At 41.6% G+C, this 16,402-nt stretch overlaps 1 protein-coding gene across 5 annotated transcripts in view; it reads right to left on the bottom strand.

The window, feature by feature from the left end:
• Nucleotides 1-16,402, bottom strand: part of GRM5 (glutamate metabotropic receptor 5) — a 790,030-nt gene that overhangs the window by 623,832 nt on the left and 149,796 nt on the right. The window contains exon 1 of one of the 5 annotated variants that reach the window (XM_070783145.1): nucleotides 14,895-15,111. The exons of 3 other annotated variants lie outside the window; for them this stretch is intronic. The gene's annotated coding sequence lies outside the window, so the exon portion shown is untranslated. Of the gene's footprint in view, nucleotides 1-13,523; nucleotides 14,147-14,894; nucleotides 15,112-16,402 lie in introns of those variants that run through there. One more of the 5 variants, XM_070783147.1, reaches the window with a different exon arrangement.

Genomic DNA, 16,402 nt, shown 5'->3' with positions numbered 1-16,402 from the left:
AATACTAATGGTTTTCAAAACTCATCAGATCTGCAAAAATTCTAGTCCAGACACAAAATGAATATAACCTGAATCACATTTCTAATCACTCTCACCTTCATTTTCACCATTTCCTTCCACTGGCTCCTATGGCAACAGAAAAAGGCTTCCTCTATATATTGACACACACACACACACACACACACACACAAACCTGTCATCAAAATAGCTAGATGTTCCAGAACAACTAGATTTTCAGCAATATTTAAAGGAAAAATCAGCTTCTATATGGAAATTGGCACTGTAAGCAAGGGGGGAAGGAAGCAAAGACGTTTTGTCACTGGGAAATTATCTGAATATTCTCAAGCTTTCCCTTCACTTTGCTTAGCAAAGACTTGGAGACCAATGCTTATTCTCATGATCATGTGAATTCTACTGCAGACAGAAAAAATCTGAAGTAAAAGCAATCACAATCTCTCATTAAATCCAGAGTGTTAGTGAGAAAATCTAGTAAGCAAACAGGGCTCATTTTTATTATGTAAGAACATCAAAGTGATGTGAGGCTAGAAGCAGCACATCAAACTAATGAATTTTAAATACCAGTTTCATGTATTTATTAGTTGTTTCCAGCAAGCTCCATGTACTGAGAATATATATATGTGTGTGTATATGTATATATATATATATATATACATATATATATAATCTTCTCATGATAGGCTAAATTATTTAACTCATTCAATGAATATCTATTAACTATGGAGTGGGAGAGACTAATGTAACAAGTGCAGTGAAGTACACTGATGATTACCCTTATTATCTTTCACTGAGCACTCATCATACACCAGGCATTTATTCATTAACTTATTGAACATATATTTATGTCCCATGCTATGACTCTCTCCTGGGAATCAAATATTCAAGAGCGAACAGGGTGTACATGCTTACCACACTCATGGAGATTACAGCTGAATACACTAAAAACCTGACTTTAGCTGGAACCTGATGAATGCAAACAATAAAATGAAGAAAGAAACTAAGTCAGTCATGTGAAAAGTGTGGTTAGAACATAAAGGGTAAGTGCAACTGTGGTACAAGATGAGATTGGAAAGATAAGAAAGGGCCAGACCATGTAGGGTCTGGTAAGCTCATCAAAGGAATTTGGAGCGTAAGTGCAACCGAAAGCCATTGAGGACGTGTAAACAAATGACAGGCACATAAAGCCTTAGAAAAGACTGTCATTGTTCTGGACAGTGGACTTGATAAGGAGACATGATACTCTAGGTAAGAGATGATAATGACTTGGCTGTGACTGGTGACAAGGATACGGAGAGAAGTGGACACAATCAGATATCTTTTGCCAGTAGAATCAACTGGACTTGCTGATGGATTGGATCTGGGTAAGGTAGAGGGGAATTAGGGTCTACTCCTGGGTTTTGAGTCTATAAAACTGGCATATTTGGGATACTATTTAATAGAGATAGGATCGACTGAAACAGAAACAGATGAAAGCAAAGGAAAACAATGATTTTTCTTCTGAACATGTTAAATTTGAGATGCTTTGGAAGCACCCAGGTATAGCTGTCGAAGAAGAAAGTAGATTTGTAAGGCTGGACCGAGAGAAGCATTTTGGGTTATAGATATAAATTGAGGGTCACCAATATATAAATCTTTTGGAATGAGTAATATTACCTGAAGAGCAAGTATGAAAGTGAAAGTGAAGTCGCTCAGTCATATCCAACTTTTTGCGACCCCATGGACTGTACCCTACCAGGCTCCTCTGTCCATGGGGTTTTCCAGGTAAGAGTACTGGAGTGGGCTGCCATTTTCTTCTCCAGGGGATCTTCCCAACCCAGGGATCGAACCCAGGTCTCCCTCATTGTAAGCAGATGCTTTAGTGTCTAAGCCACCAGGGAAGACCAAGTATAAATAAAGAAAAAGTGCGGCTGAAAAGGAAGTCCCACAAAGAGGCAAGGCTGTGGTAAAGCAGGCAGCTCAGGAAGGAAGCAGGAAAAGTAAGAACATATGATGTCAGAAAGACAAGAGAGTTTCCTGAGCACTTTATAAGAACAGACACATGCAAGGCTCTCTTTTTCTCATTCCCACAGATTATATACTATGTCCACTGTATATCTAGGTCTGTATGTGGGTATGCCTTTATATGTGTTGTGTGTATATCAAAAATCCTTATAACAACCCAGAGATGTAGGTATTATTTTATTATCTCTATTTTCCTAATGACATAATGGGTTTTGGAACTTAAAAACAAGCCAATCACTTAAAGAGTTGTGGAGCTAGAATTCATGTCTACACCTAATAACTCTATAACATACTCTCTGTATCATCTCTGGTCACATTACTTACCTTTCTTTCAAAATAGGTCATTTCCAAAGTCCATGAAAAATGAGAGGGGCCACCCAGCATAGTTTGAACTTCCAAGGGACATAGAATCTAACAGGAGTTTGCTTAAAAACTAGAGAGTGATGAATCAGCACACAGAAGAAGGTACAGAAGTGTATGGCTATCTAGCTCAAATGTATTTTTATTGCCCTGGCATCGGCCACTAGACTGTGACCTGCCAGATGATAAATCAATGATTGCTTCATCATCTGCCTTGACTACACACAGGGACTGTATGTTACTGACACTAGCTATGAACCTCAGATACCTGGAAAGTATTGGGTTGGCAAAAAGTTTGTTCAGGTTCTTCTGTTACGTCTTATGGAAAAATCCAAACAAACTTTTTGGCCCATGCAATATAGTTTGAAATAAATTATGACTTAGAAATTTGACAGAACTGTGCTATGACTCAGTATATTATATAGTTAGGCAACAAGTCATCCCATGTGCTTCCAAACTATAAGAAATTAATAGAGCATAAATTCCAAATAGATCAGTAGAATATATCCTAACTCTGACAGCATCACTCATTTGTCTAGTAAGTCTTTATTAAGTAACTGTTCTGTAATAAGCACTCTTCTAGTTGCGGAGGATTCAATCGTAGACAAAGAAGACACAAAATCACACCCTCACTGGATCCTGTAACCCAAGGTGGTTTGTCAAACAAGGTAAGGAGGTAAAATAGTGTATGACACACAGAAGATTACAGAGAAACAGTAATGCAGGGAAGGAAGGCAGAAAGGGTCAAGACATATGAAAAACAACAATTTCTAATGTAGCCAAAGAAGTTTAAACTGCAAAATTTGTGAAAGAAAATGAGTCATGCAAATATCGAGGGAACAAAAATTTCAGGTTAAAAAAAAAAATAAAGGCTAAGTCCCTAAGGCAGGTTTATACTTAGTGTGCTGAGAGACAGCAAGAAGGCCAGGGTGACTGAAGTGAAGTAAAACTGGGGAGAGAGGAAGAAGGCATGTCTGAGAGCGAGAGTGATGACCAAAGCCTTTTTGGACTTTAAAAGACTTCGGCTTTAAAACTGTGAGAGTGACTTTCTGGAAGAATTTTCAGCAGAGGAGGGACAGACAAGGACCAACTGTTCAAGGAGTTTTTAACAGAGGAGGGACACAGATGACCAACTCTTCAACAAGAATATGGGCACAGAGGCAGAACCAAAGAAGTACTGGGGAAACTGCTGCAGCAATTCAGGTGGGAAAGATGACAGAGGCTTGGCGTAGGGAGATGGTAGTATAGGTGGTTGAGAACTGATAGGATTCTGAATCTATCTCGACCATAGAGTGGAAGTGTTTGCTTTCAGATCTGACTGGGGCTACGAAGGAAAGAGAAGAATCAGTGAGGACACTAAGGTTTCAGGTTGGTCAAACAAAAGATAGTGTCATGTTGACAGAAAACTGTAGAACAGACTTGGGGGGAGATAACCAAAACTCAGTTTTTTATTTATTTTTTTTAGTTTTTTAATACATCAATTTTTAATGCATGTGACTCTTTGTGACCCCATGGACTTTAGCCAGCCAAGTTCCTATGTCCATGAGAATCTCCAGGCAAGAATACTGGAGTGAGTTGCCAATTCCTCCTCCAAAGGATCTTATCCACCTAGGGATCAAGCCCACATCTTTTCATCTACCTGAACCGGCAGGCAGGTTCTTTACCACCAGCACCACCTTAATACTTGGTAGAAATTTAAAAAGAGATATTTAATAAGCATCTGAGATTGAAATTCTACAGAGAGCTCTTCATAGGAGATATAAATGGAAGGGGCATTGGTATGACTTTTTTTTTTGGACACCACGAAACTGGATGAAATGACCTAGGAATTAGAGAAACGAAACTACTTCTGAGACTAAGCCCCCAAGGGATTCCAATGTTTAAACTCCAAAAGACGCAGAGACAAGGAGAAACCAGTAAAAGAGACTGAAAAAAATTTTTGAATAGAAAGCTTATCTTGTAAAGTGTATGTGTGGAGGGTGGGGAGGGGAGATGAAAAGTGAACTACACACATATTGAGAAAAATTAAAAAACGGATATGGCTGTGTTTTCACAAGAAATATTATGAGTGTGGATGTATGCACACATGGTCTGGAAACATTGCTGTTTGGTCGCTAAGTTGTGTCCAACTGTTTGTGATCCCATGAACTGCAGCATGCCAGGCTTCCCTGACCTTTACTATCTCCCAGAGTTTGCCCAAACTCATGTCCATTGAGTCAGTGATACAATGCAACCATCTTATTCTACATTGATCCCTTCTTCTCCTACCTCCAATCTTTCCCATCATCAGGGTCTTTTCCAAAGAGTCAGCTCCTCACATCAGGTGGTCAAAGTATTGTAGCTTCAGCATCCGTCCTTCCAATCAATACTCAGGGTTGATTTCCTTTAGGATTGACTGGTTTGATCTCCCTGCAGTTTGAACTGATATGATGAGATGCCCACTGGGTGGTGGGAATATGCATAATTTTTAATTTCTTCTTTGCTTTTTACCTTTGTTTTGTAATTTTCTGAATTTCTGCTATCAAGACTACTCGTTATTTGTAGTATTTTTTATGTGTTGGACTGAGCGATCTGCTTTCCAAATTGCTATCCCAGTCTTCCTTGTGCCCTGATCTCTCCTAAAACTGCCCCCTACTTGGGTGTCTGCTGAAAGTGAAAGTCACTCAGTTGTGTCCGACTCTTTGTGGTCCCCTGGACTACACAGTCCATGGAATTTTCCAGGCCAGAATATTGGAGTGGGTAGCCTTTCCCTTCTCCAGGGGATCCTCCCAATCCAGGAATTGAACCAGGGTATCCTGCATTGCAGGTAGATTCTTTACCAACTGAGCTATGAGGAAAGCCCAGGGTGTCTGCTAGTCAAGTTAAATTTTTTTCTCTTTTGGGTGTATATCCCTTTGCCCCAGTGGTTCTGTTCACACTGGAACTTAGCCCTGATATGCTCTTGTTTCATGGCTTTTAAGGCAGAGTTTTTTAAGAGCATTGGCTTGGAGTCAAGAAAACCTGGGTTTAAATCCTGGCACTGCCATGGGCTGGTTGTGCGCGCTTGATCACTTAGTCTTTCTGAGCCTAACTGGAATGAGAACAGTAACTACCTCAAAGACTAATGTGGATAGAATGAAGTAATATTTTTAAATAGTCTCTTTATAAAATCTCCCCAGGTCCCTCACCTTGCAGGATATACTCTATTCTCTCCGTTTAAGAGGCATTTTCATCCATATTTTTTCATATGATTTATTAAGCAGCTAAGAGTATAGCTATTTATGGGCTTGAATCACAATAAACTGTGGAGAATTCTGAAAGAGATGGGAATACCAGACCACCTGACCTGCCTCTTGAGAAACCTATATGCAGGTCAGGAAGCAACAGTTAGAACTGGACATGGAACAACAGACTGGTTCCAAATAGGGAAAGGAGTCCATCAAGGCTGTACATTGTCACCCTGCTTATTTAACTTATATGCAGAGTACATCATGAGAAACGCTGGGCTAGAAGAAGCAAAAACTGGAATCAAGATTTCTGGGAGAAATATCAATAACCTCAGATATGCAGATGACACTACCCTTATGGAAGAAAGTGAAGAAGAACTAAAAAGCTCTTGATGAAAGTGAAAGAGGAGAGTGAAAAAGTTGGCTTAAAGCACAACATTCAGAAAAAGAAGATCATGGCATCTGGTCCCATCACTTCATGGGAAATAGATGGGGAAACAGTGGAAACAGTGTCAGATTTTATTTTGGGGGGCTCCAAAATCAGTGCAGATGGTGACTGCAGCCGTGAAATTAAAAGACACTTACTCCTTGGGAGGAAAGTTATGACCAACCTAGATAGCATATTCAAAAGCAGAGACATTACTCTGCCAACAAAGAGTCCATCTAGTCAAGGCTATGGTTTTTCTAGTGGTCATGTATGGATGTGAGAGTTGGACTATGAAGAAAGCTGAGCGCCGAAGAATTGATGCTTCTGAACTGTGGTCTTGGAAAAGACTCTTGAGAGTCCCCTGTACTGCATGGAGATCCAACCAGTCCATCCTAAAGGAGATCAGTCCTAGGTGTTCATTTGAAGGACTGACGCTGAAGCTGAAACTCTAATACTTTGGCCACCTGATGCAAAGAGCTGACTCATTGGAAAAGACGCTGATGCTGGGAGGGATTGGGGGCAGGAGGAGAAGGGGACAACAGAGGATGAGATGGTTGGATGGCATCACCAACTCGATGCACATGAGTTTGAGTAAACTCTGGGAGTTGGTGATGAACAGGGAGGCCTGGCGTGCTGCGATTCATGGGGTCGCAAAGAGTCAGACGTGACTGAGTGACTGAACTGAACTGAACTAGTGGCTCAGATGGGAAAGAATCTGCCTGCAATGTAGGAGACCCAGGTTCGATCCCTGGTTGGGAAGATCCCCTAGAGAATGGAATGGCTACCCAGTCCTGCATTCTTGCCTGGAGAATCCCATGGACAGAGGAGCCTGGTGGGCTACAGTCCAGGGGGTCACAAAGAGTTGAACACAACTGAGTGACTAAACCACAACACTATCACTATTTATACACAAGTTTTGTCTTCAGACAGACTTCAAACCCTTAAAAGAGTAAATTTGTGCCATACACAACACCTGATATAATCCTTACACAAAATGCATGTTCAATAAATTCTGCTGAACAAAGGAATAAAGGGAACTGCCTCCACCAGGAGCTTTGGTCAGCTACTTGACTGAGATTTAAACACGTGCCCCCATCCCACTATGGAAAATTAAAAAACAGATCATGAAAATCCTCCTGTCCAATGGGTCCAGGCAACAGAGACCACCAAAAAGAGAAGTACAGACTAACCGAAGTAGGAGGGAGAAACCTCTGGTGTTCCACGTGGCTTCTCGATATATGAAGAAAAACAGCAACACAGAACTAGGGAGAGTTCTATATGATATAGTTTAATTGAGACTCATGAAGAATAATGCTTTTTAGCAGAACTAGGACTCAGTTCAGCCGCTCAGTTGTGTCTGACTCTTTGCGACCCCATGCACTGCAGCGCACCAGGCCTCCCTGTCCATCACCAACTCCCGGAGCTTACTCAAACTCATGTCCATTGACTGGGACTAGAACCCAGCAAAATATCATCTCAAAACTAGTATTTAACCACATCCTGAAACTTGGTTCTGCTTTTCTATAATTCTCTAAGCATATAATCTCTAACACAGAGACTTTATTTAAATGGAATATTAGTATGAAATCCACAATGCAATATATTTTATTCTTCTCTATATAATGTATTATAAATATCTTTTGAGATTAGCTCATTTTGAAGATGGGGATAATGATAAGATTATAATTCACCACAGCTTACTATGTTCTAGGCTAGCATTTCACATGAAATGTCATTTAACTATCATTAAAAAAACTGCAAGATAGATCATTTTATGCATATTTTCACTTGACATATCTAGGACTCAGAGAGATAGGATGGTTTGGCTAAGATTCTAAAGCAAGTGAATAGCAGAGTCGAGATTCACACTTGGAACTCCTATTTCTTTCAAACAGCTGCATCATATTCAATTATATGAATGTACAGAAATTTAATTATTCCCTATTTTTGAATATTTAGATTCCTCATAGATTTTACTACTATCATAAACAGTGTTGCACTTTAATTACTTTTCAATGTATTTCTGTAGGACAAATGCATGATGTTGCCGGCATAAATCTTTTCACGTTTTACAGTCTATGAACTTAGACTGTAAAAGGTGGCATTAACTTCACTCTCAGTCCTTTCTCCTTAAGCTTATTAATTCTTTGTATCACACAGTGTTCTTTCCATAAGAACCTGCTCTCTCTTGCTTCTATATAAGTTCATGAGTGAGGCCCTTTCTCCCTAGCTATTGCATCAGGAGGTCCACTCATTTATTTAAGGGTCTTATAGGAAAGGGTCTTATAGGAAAAGGTCTTATAGGAAAAAAAAGGATAGTAAAATCATATTATTTTATTTTCTTATAGAAAAGGGTCTTATAGGAAAAAAAAGGATAGTAAAATCATATTATTTTATTTTCAGCATACAGAGCCTTTTCCCTTTTAATCCCATTTTAAACTAAACAAAATTACCACTCAGAAGGTCTGATTATTGCCATTTCATATATCAGAACAGAATCCCCAAGAGAACAAATTATTGCTTTAAGTTATAACTCTGATGTGGCAGGGTTAGCTATATATTTTTTTAATTCATATATATGTGAATATATATTCTATATATTTTTTCTTGTTATAATGGGAAGAAGTTAATTATCACAGTAATTTTAAAAGCTTTCAAAATATTACAGACCTGTGATCTAAATATATGCAGTACTCTATAATTCAATCAAAAGTAGTAAATGATAAGAGTTTACATAAATACTATAACTTACATGATATTTTGGTTCAGGGTCCTATTTTCAGAAGCACTGCTGCTGCTGCTGCTAAGTCCCTTCAGTTGTGTCCGACTCTGTGTGACCCCATAGACGGCCCTCCACCAGGCTCCCTGATCCCTGGGATTCTCCAGGCAAGAACACTGGAGTGGGTTGCCATTTCCTTCTCTAATCATGAAAGTGAAAAGTGAAAGTGAAGTTGCTCAGTCGTGTCCGACTCTTAGCAACCTCATGGACTGCAGCCTACCAGGCTCCACCATCCATGGGATTTTCCAGGCAACAGTACTGGAGTGGGGTGCCATTGTCTTCTCCTCAGAAGCACTGGACTACTTTATTCAATATTCTAGGTTCATACCATAATAAAATCAATCACTACCCCATTATAGAAAATAGACATATATTTAATATGCATAAAAGTACTGTGCCTCAGGGAACCATACGGTCTCATATTGTATCCTAAGTGAAGATGGAGAAGAAACTATTGGTGGACAGAATTTAGCATAAATGGCAACTTACATAGTAATCAGATTCACAGTCGCATTGTCTTATTCTCAACAATTTTCTCAAATGCTGACCATCTTTCTGGCACAGATGTCTCTTATATAACTTAATCCCCACACAAGCAAATCACACAGCTCAAGATATCAGCACTAAAATGATTCCTTCTGCCTGAGCAGCAGCCTCCTCACAGATAGGGGTATCAATACTGCATGTGCACGGATGCCTCGGATACATTTTCCTGAAAACAAGTGCATCCCATAGATAAGAGACACTCTGGGGTATAATGATACCGAGAGCATCGTAGTCTGGGGAAAGCTCCATTGTCATAGCTATCTCAAGCACACATCTGTGACCTTGTAAATAGGAAAGTCCAGCACCCCCTCCATCTAGCCCAGGACGAAAAATATGCCATATTTAAACTGAAATCCCCTTAAAGCAAAAAGGGGCCATAAAATAACATTGTGCAAAAGTGAAGTCTGTAATTTTATGCATTAATTAAAAGGTGCTGGCAGTAGAATAAAGCTCACCAAATCATCTTAAATCATTACACAACTGGTTTAGTAGTCCATGAAGACCTAAAACAGCCTTTAAAGCAAAGCAATAAAAATGATGTGATCAACTGTTAACTAGTCTCAATTGAATTGTCAAGCAGGGATTCTAAACTTCTTCCTATTTTGCAGCCTTTGCTGCTTTCTTGTTATTTACGGCACACCTCAAAAGACTGTAGAGCATTATTGTGCATATTGTATTACCCAGCATCAGGTGCTTGAAAACGTGCTTTTGCATTTCTAACTCAATCTCTAGTTACTTATTAATAGCTAATATTTATTGAGTGCCTACTTTGTGCTAAATAATATATAAGCATAATTTAATGTAAGTCTCACGATGACCTTATGGGGTAGGTATGATTACTACCTACATTAAATCTCTCTTGAAATTGAGGTTTAGAGGTGAAGACTCTTGCCAGAGGTCTCACACATATAATGAATGGCAGAGTCAGGACATAAATTCAATTCTCTCTGGCTCCGAAACCCACACTCAACAAAATCAGATGCTACTGCTTCCCATCTGACCAAATGGGATGGTTAGTTAAACCTTATGCACTGGTTACAAAACATTTTGGAAATTCAACTTTCCACCAAATTCTTATGTAATGTGAGTCAGCTACATTTAGAAGCCACACAAACAAGCCTAATAAATATAGCTAACTGTTTCATAGAATCATTTAGATTAGGCTTTCTTGACCTTACACCTGTTGCCATTTTGGACTAGGTAATTTTGGAGGTTTTGGCAGGCTGCCATCCTATGCATTGCAGGATGCTTAGAGCATCCTGATCTGCAGATGCCAACAGCACACACCTCCTCATCCTTGTGACGAATAAAAATGTCTCTAGACTCTGTCAAATGTTCCTTGCAGGTCAAAGCCATTGCCAATTGAAAACTGCTGATTTACTTGAAACTCATCCTGTCAAGGTCTACATAATCATCAAAAAAAGAAGACAAGTAAGAGCCATCTGGATGTGTCACTCCCACAAAGCCTTTTTCTGAAATGTTCTAATAATTCTAAGGAGAGTAGTTTGGAATAGACTTGCCTTTCTCCTTTACACTGTAACTTGTTTCTGGCTGCGTTTCTTGTTTTGAATATCAATTTGAGAAATACAGAGTAAACTGTCAAAGATGATATTGGTGGTGGTGATTTAGTCACTCAGCTGTGTCCAATTCTTAAGACCCCATGGACTGTAGCCCACTAGGCTCCTCTCTCCACGGGATTCTCCAGGTAAGAATACAGGAGTGGGTTGCCATTTCCTTCTCCAGGGGATCTTCCTGATCCAGGGATCGATCCCATGTATCCTGCACTGGCAGGTGAATTATTTACCACTGAGTCACCTGCTGCTAAGTCGCTTCAGTCGTGTCCGACTCTGTGTGACCTCATAGACGGCAGCCCACCAGGCTCCCCCATCCCTGGGATTCTCCAGGCAAGAACACTGGAGTGGGTTGCCATTTCCTTTTCCAATGCATGAAAGTGAAAAGTGAAGTCCCTCAGTCATGTCTGACTCTTAGCGACCCCATGGACTGCAGCCCACCAGGCTCCTCCATCCATGGGATTTTCCAAGCAAGAGTACTGGAGTGGGGTGCCATTGGCTTCTCCAACTGAGTCACCAGAGAAGCCTATTTGTGTAATTAATTCACCATAATCACTCAATGAGGTTAATAGTGTTACAACCTGTTCCTCATTTCAAAAATGAGGAAGAGAGGCAGAGCAATGCTAAGTAATTTGCCCAAGGTCACATAGCTAATAAGCCACAAAGCTGGGATTCAAACTCAAGCAATCTTGTGCAAGGGTCTGTACTCCCAATTGTATCATAAGTCACTGGAAACCACAATGAAATCATTCCATGGTGCTTAGCCACATCACAGATTAAAGTTACCTAATAGCTCAGCAGTAAAGAATCCACCTGCCAATGCAAGAAACCCAGGTTCGATCTCTGGGTCAGGAAGATCCCTGGAGAAGGAAATGGCAGTCCACTCCTCCATGGACAGAGGAGCCTGGTGGGCTACAGTCCAAGGGGCCTCAGAGTCGGACACAACTTAGCAACTAAACAACAAAAACAATATAATGGGAAAAGGATAAGTCTGAGTTCCAAACAAATCAGATTCATGTGTATAAGTGTGTGTGTGGAGAGCGAGTTATGTATACAGTTATGTGTATAAAATTATATACACATATAATTTTATTTTTCCACTTCTCTGCTACATGACAATGAAAGGAAAAAGCCCTCAGTTTTAATGACAGAAAAATCACTGCCTTGTATGATTGTTATATGTATTAATTAACATATTTAATACTTGGCACGGTGCCTATGCTCAATAAATGATAGTTATAAGAGCAGAGATAAGCCTGCATCAAGACCTTTGCTTAGTTTCCCTTCCGACTAAAGGCAAACACAATTCAAATGAGATTAGAACTGGTAAAATCTAAATATTTTTCCTTCTGTTTGAGAATTTAAAGGAAATGAAAGTAAGCTTATGACATGATGTTTCTTAGAACTGTTATAGAACTACATTTTAACCAACTGAGAGAAAGAAATATCAAGAAAATGTTTTCTTAGTTTCAAATAGTTAAAATGTAAAATCAAAATTTAAATTTTCTCATGTTATACAAGCATGTCATATGTTTAAAATATGTCTTCTGATGCTCCTATATTCTTATATTCCCCAAACTCTACTCAATGAAAATAACTAAATGATACTTTGGGACTAGTGTTAACAATTCTGTGAATATTAAAAGTGACTTGTATGTCTCAATTGTAAGAAGGTTTCTGCTTTGTATTAATACCTCTTCAATTTATCCAAACTCCAAACTGATCACTTTCAGCATATATCACCATATATCAAAAAACAATCTTCACTGTTTATGAAGTTAGTTTAAACTACCTACTAAAATAACACAGCAAAAAGTATAAGGAGGAATAAGTGTGTCTCTTCATCTCATGAGGACAGAAATCCTGAGGAAAAAATGGCACACAAATAAGTGCAACATTTTTCACAATTAACTGTATCTCACATTTTTCTACTTTCATTGGCATTTAAATTTTTCTCTATAAAATGCTCTGAAAATACCATAAGAAACAATATAATACAACTCATAAAACCTTCAACATGTTTTGAAGAAATGTAAAAAAATTAGAATTAGTAAAATCCTTTAGTCATGAAAGTAAACATGTTTAATGAGATAAATCATTGAATAGGTAATATAACAATGTCAACAGAGTAAAAACTGAAAATATTATGTAGTTGCTTCAACATTCTCAAAGTTTGCATATTTTGTACTGGTTGGACATATTAAAAAATTCACCTATGAGTGAATTTTTCAGTTTTCGACTTGACATTTGTCATTATGTCCATAAAAAATGTGTACCATGATGTGATGGCAAAGGCTTGTCTATCTATGAAAGGAAAGTGAAGAACTGGGCAAGTACTTGAATATTCAAATACCATCCCTCTCCTCCAAACAATCTCAATATGCCCTTTAATAAATGAACATTAAAGAGTTCGGTTTCTTTTTGAGCGTAACCTACAGCCAAAACATTACCTTGGGATAGCAACAGTCTCGGGAGTGCAATGAAACTACCTAAATAATATACTTGGAGTTAATGATCAGGGAAAGCTTTTCTCTTAAAGAAACAGTCAAGCAGTTATGTAGGAAATACTACATTCTATTCCCATCCGTCAAAAACAAACCAAAAAACCCCCAAACCTTGTAGGATCTGTCCGGAGTGCTGAAAAGGTTTCCGCTGGAGAAGGCTGGAGTCTGGGAGACCAAGTAATCTGACGAGCTCACCAAGCAGGATTTTCAAGTCCCAACCAAAGATCCTTTTAAACAGAAACTGACGTCCATAAAGGACAAAAACAGTCACAACTAATTTTTAAATGGATATAAGAGAGAAATTGAAGGAGATGCCCTGTGCTCCATGAGAGGAAGGAGGTACACAAAGCACACCTAACAAGAGGTGGCATGCCCGAACACTCGGAACTCTAAAGAATGTCTAGAACGTTGCATAGCCAAGAAGATTCTGCAGAAAGCCTAAGCTGAGCTCCCCACGGGGGTAGGGTGGGGGGCTGCATAGAGCCCACGACAATGATTTCTTGGCTGCCTCAAAAGGCCAGCAGATGAGCTCTAGCTCAGTCTCACGGGACTCAGAACAATGAAACACGTAGGGAATCAAGACGGTGGCAGGAAGCCACTGCCTTCCGACTGGCCTCTGTCAGTAACTCGGCGGAGAGTAAACTGTGGGAGAGTCTATCTGCCTGCTCACTCGAGAGCTTTCGATTCAGCTTAGGCAGCACGGAGATGGTGCCTGAGTGAGCACAAGCACTTGTTACCCGCCCCTCAATTTCCCTTCCCCACAGCACCTGCTCCGGAGGGAGACCTAGCACCAGCACCTGAGCCCTCCAGGTGGACTGCCCTCTTCCCTCTGTGAGGTCCCGGTGCAGGCGAGGCTCTGGTCACCTGGCTAGCTCGTTGGCCTGCCCGGGTTCTCTCCCAAGTGGCTGTAGCCTGGGCAATGCCGCTTGAAGGTAACTAGCGGGCTTTGTGTCCGAAGGGCAAGCTACATCCAGGGGAGAGCAAAGAGCCGGAGGGCCGGACCGGGAGCGGAGACAGTGCTTTCAGCACCACCCGCTGTCCTCCGTGCTCCCGCAGCCGGAGCCGCGGTCACCACCGCCAAGCGATCCACCGGGAAGCTGTTCTCCCCTCTCTTCCCCTCTGCCTTCGCATCTCTGAATTCTGAGCCCTCGGGTGGGTCGGTGGAGCCCAGTCCGAATTCTAAATGCCCGCCCCTGGCCTTAGGGCGCGGGACCTCGCCCCCGAAGGCATGCAGAATTCCTCGCCAGCCCCGGCCATTCCCTCCTTTCCCCGATTGCTCTCGCCCGATTGCTCTCGCCAACAGGTTTAACCGAAGCCACCCGCGAATGGAGCGGGCTTCAACCTCGAGGTTCTGGCCACCCCCGCCGCTCCACCCGCGACCCCTCCCCCAAACACAACTGGGAGCACCCCGCAAGCTTACAGCTCCTTCGTCCTCGGTGGGCCCAGGGACCCTCTAGGCACACAGACACTTCGCAAGCTTACCCCCTGTTGGCGGCGCAGCAGGCAGGGAGTCGCGGTCTAGCCAGCCCCCCAGAAAGTTGGGCCGCGCGGATCAGCGGGGCATAGTCGGCCTCTCCAGTCCCGGGCTCCCCCCGCCCCAAGATGATCTTAAGCTCATCTCCTGCGCTCGGTGCGCGCAGAACAGCAGAGCTGAGGGCGGCGTGTGCAGCAATTCTCCCTGCTACTGAGAAAGGGGGGAAGGGGGGGGAAGCGCGGAGGAGGGAGGGGTGGTAGTTTGTATTTATAGAGAAGAGAGTTCTCAGCGCAACTTTTTGGTGCCACCAAGTGGCACAGTGAGTTCCTTTAGGAAAACAGACTTCGGATCGAATCTGGATGGGTAAACCAGCTCCACAGCCAGATGCTCCCAGGGTCGGGGGATTGGGGCACACCCCTAGGACTTGAGTTTCCCCATGTGCTCTTTCTCATCTCAATCCCTGGGATTCACATCCTTATATTCTAAGGATGAGCTGGTGTTGAGGGGCAACAGGCACCTGTGCCCTCTGCACACAAGTGGCAGAGGTGTCAAGGACACTAGGCAGGTGCCAGTAGCCTCCTAGAAGCCTAGAAACCCTTCTCTCTGCTAACCCTTCTGCCCAGATTACAGTATTCTCAAACATCACTCTCAAACCATCCTGCCATCACCTGAGTGCCCAACCTTTAAAGTAGGATGCCATTCATTTTCCTTGCACTAGAATCAATTAGAGTATTTCCCAACCCTCATTCAAAGAACATCACAGCTTGCCACCCAACTTTCTTCTTTAACTGCTACCTTTAGAAAAGCATGTGACTTTAGACTCTGGATCTGAACCTCTCCAAATCACATTCAGAACTCCAGATTCTCTTGGCTATAGGCGACATGTCTGATTGTCCTTCCCAGCCATTTCTACAGACCTGTCTATATGCATTACACCAACAGCACAGCCAAGAGCTTGCAAATGCCTTTGATACTTTAACCTGGAGCTCCCTTGATCCAGATTTTCTGGGTGCTCTTGTGTGCAGATCCTCAAACCCATTCGATCCTAGGCAGACACTGCTGCTGCATGGGACCTTAGTGACCCAATACACAGAAGAGCCTCTACATTTCTACATGTTCAAGGTCACACATTTCCCTAGACACCAGCCCAGAGACTACTAACCCAAGGTGATACCAAATAAATGCAGTGATGGCAAACCTGACCCCCAGCTCCTGCTCCTTCTGGCACCGTACACAGCCCATTCGGTCATGTTTAGCTCTCGTCTCTTTCCTCTCTCTCCATCACCCTCTTTCTGACCCCATTCTTTGCAAAGTCCCATAAGGGAACCTGGAGTAAGGGTGTTTTCCTAGCCCCAGAGGGAGTACATAAACTTGAGCTTAAAGGTCCAGAGTTGCAGGTGTACCCCTTAAAATGGCCCCTGTTCTAGAAAACTGCTCCTTCTCGGAAATGTAGTCATGGAAGTGTCATTTTAGAAATGGAACACTGGCATTTACACCCAGCGAGATTCCTCTTTTG

The sequence above is a fragment of the Bos indicus genome, chromosome 29 (genome assembly GCF_029378745.1).
Source record: "Bos indicus isolate NIAB-ARS_2022 breed Sahiwal x Tharparkar chromosome 29, NIAB-ARS_B.indTharparkar_mat_pri_1.0, whole genome shotgun sequence".
Classification (NCBI taxonomy): Eukaryota; Metazoa; Chordata; class Mammalia; order Artiodactyla; family Bovidae; genus Bos; species Bos indicus.
This window is presented reverse-complemented; position numbering and strand designations above follow the sequence as displayed.